Genomic DNA, 8,103 nt, shown 5'->3' with positions numbered 1-8,103 from the left:
AGGGGGCAGCGACGGGGGGCCGTCGTCGTTGGTCGTTGCAGGTCAAGAGCAGCGGCGCTTGGGGGGAGGCCGGCGGCGGGGTAGGAGTTGGGACGGCGGAGAGGGAGGTCTGGGTCGGGGAGGGAGATCTGGGTCGGGGAGAGGGAGGAGGCGCCGCATGGGTCGGGGAGAGGGAGAGGGAGGGGAGTGTGCTGCACGATGCTAGGGTTTGGTTGGCCAGCGTGCGTTTAGGAGACGTTGGATCTGTATGGTGTGGACGGCTCAGATCGGCTTAGGGGGTGATCTGTGGGAAGGGAGGTTCTGCCTTCTGATTGGTCCAAGAAATGTGTCATTTTGAAACAGGTATAACAAATTCAAAAAAATCAAAAAAAAATGCAAAACCTTCGCGTTGTGTCATCATATGTGGCCAAGTTCCTAGGAAAAATAAAAAACTTGTAATACGGCAATTATTATAAAAAAAGTGTTCTCAGAAACGAGCTATCACGTGTGGAGATCAATGGCTTTCAAGCCAAATGATCACTCTTATGGCCACATTCATGGCATAGTTTGTTCAAATGATCGCATATTGTGCACAAGGGTGCATATTGGAATGACAAACAATGTTGCTTAAGGAAGTTTTCATTTTCTTTGGACGAAAAATTCATTTTCCATTTTTTGAGTGCCCGAAAAAAGATTTTTTTGTGAAGGGCCTACCATATATTAGTTGCAAAATTGTACCAAGTCAATTTTGTAAAATCTAGGACATATTTAATGCACAATTGACCAAATGGTTGGGTGTCAGAAGTTTTGATCCACCTCTCGTGAAAAAGACAAATTTCCGCCGATTCAGCTGGAAGCGGGTCAAATTTGAACTGCAGCTGCCTCATAGTTTGCTATTTATTTTTTCCAAAAATCATTTCTAGGTACATAAGTATCTATTTAATCACAGAAACACCAACAAAATTCCAAGATTCAACCACTAGCTAGGAACGGTCATTCCCGTCGTTTTGACCGCATTTTGGAACGGGCATAAAAAATTCAAAAAAATCAAAAAATTGGGAAACCTTCGCATTGTTTCATCATATGTGGCCAAGCTCCTAGGAAAAATAACAAACTTGTAATATGGCAATTATTTTAAAAAAGTGTTCTGAGAAACGAGCTATCACGTGTGGAGATCAATGGCTTTCAAGCCAAATGATCAATCTTATGGCCACATTCATGGCATAGTTTGTTCAAATGATCTCATATTATGCACAAGGGTGCATATTGGAATGGCAAACAATGTTGCCTAAGTAATTTTTCATTTTCGTTGGACGAAAAAACCATTTTCCATTTTTCGAGTGCCTAAAAGGAGGTTTTTTTGTGAAGGAACTACCAAATAATTGTTGCAAAAATGGACCAAATAAATTTTATAAAATACTAGGCCATGTTTAATGCACAATTAATCAAATGGTTGGGTGTAAAAAGTTTTGATCCACCTCTCATGAAAAAGACAAATTTCCGCTGATTCAGTTGAAAGCGGGTCAAATTTGAACTGTAGCTGCCTTGTAGTTTGCTATTTATTTTTTCCAAAAATCATTTATAGGTACATAAGTATCTATTTAATCATATAAACACCAAAAAAATTCCAAGATTCAACCACTAGCTAAGAACGGTCATTCCCGCCGTTTTGACCGCATTTTGAAACGGGCATAAAAAATCAAAAAATATCAAAAAATTGGGAAACCTTCGCATTGTGTCATTATATGTGGCCAAGTTCCTAGGAAAAATAACAAACTTGTAATACGGCAATTATTTTAAAAAAGTGTTCTCAGAAATGAGCTATCACGTGTGGAGATCAATGGCTTTCAAGCTAAATGATCAATCTTATGACCACATACATGGCATAGTTTGTTCAAATGATCTCATATTGTTCACAAGGGTGCATATTGGAATGACAAACAATGTTGCTTAAGGAAGTTTTCATTTTCTTTAGACGAAAAATTCATTTTCCATTTTTCGAGTGCCCGAAAAGAGATTTTTTTGTGAAGGGCCTACCATATATTAGTTGCAAAATTGTACCGAGTAAATTTTGTAAAATACTAGGACATATTTAATGCACAATTGACCAAATGGTTGGGTGTCAGAATTTTTGATCCACCTCTCGTGAAAAAGACAAATTTCCGCCGATTCAGCTGGAAGCGGGTCAAATTTGAACTGCAGCTGCCTCATAGTTTGCTATTTATTTTTTCCAAAAATCATTTCTAGGTACATAAGTATCTATTTAATCACAGAAACACCAACAAAATTCCAAGATTCAACCACTAGCTAGGAACGGTCATTCCCGCCGTTTTGACCGCATTTTGAAACGGGCATAAAAAATTCAAAAAAAATCAAAAAATTGGGAAACCTTCGCATTGTTTCATCATATGTGGCCAAGCTCCTAGGAAAAATAACAAACTTGTAATATGGTAATTATTTTAAAAAAGTGTTCTCAGAAACGAGCTATCACGTGTGGAGATCAATGGCTTTCAAGCCAAATGATCAATCTTATGGCCACATTCATGGCATAGTTTGTTCAAATGATCTCATATCGTGCACAAGGATGCATATTGGAATGGCAAACAATGTTGCCTAAGGAAGTTTTCATTTTCGTTGGATGAAAAAACCATTTTCCATTTTTCGAGTGCTCGAAAGGAGGTTTTTTTTGTGAAGGAACTACCAAATAATTGTTGCAAAATTGGACCAAATAATTTTTATAAAATACTAGGCCATATTTAATGCACAATTTACAAAATGGTTGGGTGTAAAAAATTTTGATCCACCTCTCGTGAAAAAGACAAATTTCCGCCAATTCAGCTGGAAGCGGGTCAAATTTGAACTGCAGCTGCCTCATAGTTTGCTATTGATTTTTTCCAAAAATCATTTCTAGTTACATAAGGACCTATTTAATCATAAATACATGGTTTGGTGGCGATACATCGAGGTTTGGGCGGTGGCCGAGGGCCCCAACTCTAGAGCGCGTAAACTCGCATGCCCGTCGCGTGGTCCGCGTGACCATAATGTTGCCATGTGTTCTGGGCGGCTTAGGCATGTCTAGTGGGTTGGGCACTCCCCAGGTTGGTGCTAGGAAGAAAATTACAACATAAGATTCTCATGAGAAGACCGATCGATGCTCAAACATGAATTAGCAGCCAAGTGTTTGATTAGCGGTACAGGAAATGCACATGGCCAATGGGCGTGAGTTTTGGATGAGGATGATCATCTACTAAGGAGAATGTCTTCACAAATTTTTAGCTCAAAAGGAGGATCCTATGTGGTACTTGCTTTGCAAAGTACCACGCTGGACAAAAATATGAATGTTGAAGCTGGGCTCAAAATAATGAATGGATTGAGCTGAAATTTTGTGGAGGATGGTTATCTGGGCATAGGAAAGCATTGTAGAAAATTGATACCATTTGGACATGCCAAAGTAGTACTTCCTTCACAATGCTCTTCTATGGACAGAAACTTGGGAAAACTAGTGAGAGAGATTGGATGAATGAAATGAGCTCAAAATTGGTGTAGGTAAGTTACTTCGGTATGGTCATGCGCTGGTCAATTTTCAGATCATTTGGGTAAGCCTAGCTAGTACTTACTTCACAAAGCTTCTCTCGAGGTAGAAACTTTGGAAATTTCCCGAGAAAGATTTACTAGGAAAATTGAGCTGAATATTATCATGTGGCAATGATTTGGGTATGGAAGAGTGCCAGAAAAGTTGGAGGGTAATAGGAGGGGTCTATATAACACTTGCTTTGCAACATGCCAATTTGGCCATAAAATATAAATTGAACCTGGGCTCACATAGATGATTTGACTGAGCTGCAATTTGGAGGAGGGTGATAATTTGGGCATATTAAGAAACTGTATAAATTTCATGTCATTTAGAGATATAAAAAGGTACTTCTTCACAATTCTTCTAGGTGGACAAAAACTTTGGAAATTTGCTAAGGAAGATTTGCTAGGCAAATGGAGCTGAATTTTGTCATTCGGTAATGATTTGGATAGGAAAGAGTGCCCAAAAATTCCTAGGGCAATCAAGAATATATAAATAGCACTTCCTTCATAAAGTGTTGTTGTGAACATAATAGGAAAATGAATATTGTTGAATTAGTTTTGAACTAGGCAAGGAAGGATTTTTACATATTTGATGAAGATATGACCCAAAGAATTTATGAGATTTTTTTGGGAATTTTGGGAATGATAGAAATATAGGTTGCTTCACAACCTAGGGCAAAAACTGCCACATGGACATGACACATAGGCAAAACTGATGAGATGGCGCCTAGTCATCACAACCCACCACAATCTACAAGGCTATGACCATCTATATTGGTCATTAACAACTAGAAATAAGGCAGCGGACTAGCACTGTTTGCTTTGTGACCATTTCGTGTAAGGAAATTACGACCTTTCTAACCAAAATGGTCGCAATGGTTTAGGGTTTGAAGCCCCCTGAACAGCTTTTGACCAATTGGTCTAAAATGGTCATAAATTTATGACCAATTCTTCGAGGGTCACTGACAGAAAGGCATAAGTTGACATATTTCTTGTAGTGGTCACCGAACCTTAAGTGTGTAGACCCCACGGGTTTGGGAGACATGCAGACATGACCGAGACGCCTCTCCGGTCAATAACCAACAGCGGGATCTGGATACCCATGTTGGCTCCCACATGCTCCTCGATGATCTCATCGGATGAACCACGATGTCGAGGACTTTATCAATCCCGTATTCAATTCCCTTTGTCAATCGGTACGTTACTTTCCCGAGACTCGATCGTTGATATCCCAATACCTTGTTCAATCTCGTTACCGGCAAGTCACTTTATTCGTACCGTAATGCATGATCCCTTGACCAACCCCTTGGTCACTTTGAGCTCATTATGATGATGCATTACCGAGTGGGCCCAAGAGATACCTCTTCGTCATACGGAGTGACAAATCCCAGTCTCGGTTCGTGCCAACCCAACAGACACTTTCGGAGATACCCGTAGTGTACCTTTATAGCCACCCAGTTACTTGTGACGTTTGGCACACCAAAAGCACTCATACGGTATCCGGGAGTTGCACAACCTCATGGTCTAAGGAAATGATACTTGACATTGCAAAAGCTCTAGCAAACGAACTACACGATCTTTATGCTATGCTTAGGTTTGGGTCTTGTCCATCACATCATTCTCCTAATGATGTGATCCCGTTATCAATGACATCCCCATGTCCATAGCCAGGAAACCATGACTATCTGTTGATCAACGAGCTAGTCAACTAGAGGCTCACTAGGGACACATTGTGATCTATGTATTCACACATGTATTACGATTTCCGGACAATACAATTATAGAATGAACAATAGACAATTATCATGAACAAGGAAATATAATAGTCTTTTATTATTGCCTCTAGGGCATATTTCCAACACATCCGAGCCAGGTTTTATGCGTTGATATAATATGCACGAGTAGAACACAAGTGAGTTTTGGGCGATATAAGTCATACTGCTTACCAGCATGTCACACTTTGGTTCGGCGGTATTGTTGGATGAAGCGGTCCGGACCGACATTACGCGTACGCTTACGCGAGACTGGTTTTACCGCCGTGCTATGCACACAGGTGACTAGCGGGTGTCAGTTTCTCCAACTTTAGTTGAACCGAGTGTGGCTACGCCCGGTCCTTGAGAAGGTTAAAACAGCACTAACTTGACAAACTATCGTTGTGGTTTTGAAGCATAGGTAAGAACGGTTCTTGCTCAGCCCGTAGCAGCCACGTAAAACTTGCAACAACAAAGTAGAGGACGTCTAACTTGTTTTTGCAGGGCATGTTGTGATGTGATATGGTCAAGGCATGATGCTATATTTTATTGTATGAGATGATCATGTTTTGTAACTGAGTTATCGGCAACTGGCAAGAGCCATATGGTTGTCGCTTTATTGTATGCAATGCAATCGCTCTGTAATGCTTTACTTTATCACTAAGTGGTAGCGATAGTCGTAGAAGCATAAGTTGGCGAGACGACAACGATGCTACGATGGAGATCAAGGTGTCGCGCCGGTGACGATGGTGATCATGCAGTGCTTCGGAGATGGAGATCACAAGCACAAGATGATGATGGCCATATCATATCACTTATATTGATTGCATGTGATGTTTATCTTTTATGCATCTTATCTTGCTTTGATTGATGGTAGCATTATAAGATGATCTCTCACTAAATTATCAAGGTATAAGTGTTCTCCCTGAGTATGCACCGTTGTGAAATTTCTTCGTTCTGAGACACGACGTGATGATCGGGTGTGATAGGCTCTACGTTCAAATACAAAGGGTGCAAAACAGTTGCACACGCAGAATACTCAGGTTAAACTTGACGAGCCTAGCATATAACAGATATAGCCTCGGAACACTGAGACCGAAAGGTCGAGCGTGAATCATATAGTAGATATGATCAACATAGTGATGTTCACCATTGAAACTACTCCATCTCACGTGATGATCGGACATGGTTTAGTTGATATGGATCACGTGATCACTTAGAGGATTAGAGGGATGTCTATCTAAGTGGGAGTTCTTTAATAATTTGATTAACTGAACTTTAATTTATCATGAACTTAGTCCTAGTAGTATTAGCATATCTTTGTTGTAGATCAATAGCTCGCGATGTTGCTCCCCGTTTATTTTTTATATGTTCCTAGAGAAAACTAAGTTGAAAGATGTTAGTAGCAATGATGCGGATTGGATCCGTGATCTGAGGTTTATCCTTATTGCTGCACAGAAAAATTATGTCCTTGATGCACCGCTAGGTGACAGACCTATTGCAGGAGCAGATGCAGACGTTATGAACATTTTGACAAAAGCTCGGTATGATGACTACTTGATAGTTAAGTGCACCATGCTTTACGGCTTAGAACCGGGACTTCAAAAATGTTTTGAACGCCTCGGAGCATATAAGATGTTCCAAGAGTTGAAATTGGTATTTCATACTCATGCCCGTGTCGAGAGGTATGAGACCTCTAACAGTACTTTGCCTACAAGATGGAGGAGAATAGCTCAACCAGTGAGCATGTGCTCAGATTGTCTGGGTACTACAATTGCCTTAATCAAGTGGGAGTTAATCTTCTAGATAAGATAGTAATTGACAAAATTCTCTAGTCACTATCACCAAGTTGCTAGAACTTCGTGATGAACTATAATATGCAAGGGATGACGAAAGTAATTCCCGAGCTCTTCACGATGCTGAAATCGATGAAGGTAGAAATCAAGAAAGAGCATCAAGTGTTGATGGTTAACAAGACCACTAGTTTCAAGAAAAGGGCAAAGGAATAGAATGTAAACTTCAAGAATAACGGCAAGCAAGTTGCTGCTCAAGTGAAGAAGCCCAAGTTTGGACCTAAGCCTGAAACTGAGTGCTTCTACTGCAAAGGGACTAGTCACTGGAAGCGGAACTGCCCTAAGTATTTGGCGGGTAAGAAGGATGGCAAAGTGCACAAAAGTATATTTGATATACATGTTATTGATGTGTACTTTACTAGTGTTTATAGCAACCCCTCGGTATTTGATACTGGTTCAGTTGTTAAGATTAGTAACTCGAAACAGGAGTTGCAGAATGAACAGAAACTAGTTAAGGGTGAAGTGATGATGCGTGTTGGAAGTGGTTCCAAGATTGATATGATCATCATCGCACACTCCCTCTACTTCGGGATTAGTGTTGAACCTAAATAAGTGTTATTTGGTGTTTGCGTTGAGCATTAATATGATTTGATCATGTTTATTGCAATACGGTTATTCATTTAAGTTAGAGAACAATTGTTGTTCTATTTACATGAATAAAACCTTCTATGGTCATACACCCAATGAAAATGGTTTGTTGGATCCCGATCATAGTGATATACATATTCATAATATTGAAGCCAAAAGATACAAAGTTAATAATGATAGTGCAACTTATTTGTGGCACTGTCATTTATGTCATATTGGTGTAAAGCGCATGAAGAAACTCCATGCTGATGGGCTTTTGGAATCACCTTATTACGAATCACTTGACGCTTGCGAACCATGCCTCATGGGCAAGATGACTAAGACTCCGTTCTCCGAAACAATGGAGCGAGCAACTA

This window comes from Triticum dicoccoides, chromosome 6A (assembly GCF_002162155.2).
Source record: "Triticum dicoccoides isolate Atlit2015 ecotype Zavitan chromosome 6A, WEW_v2.0, whole genome shotgun sequence".
Classification (NCBI taxonomy): Eukaryota; Viridiplantae; Streptophyta; class Magnoliopsida; order Poales; family Poaceae; genus Triticum; species Triticum dicoccoides.
Note: the sequence above shows the minus strand (reverse complement) of the source record.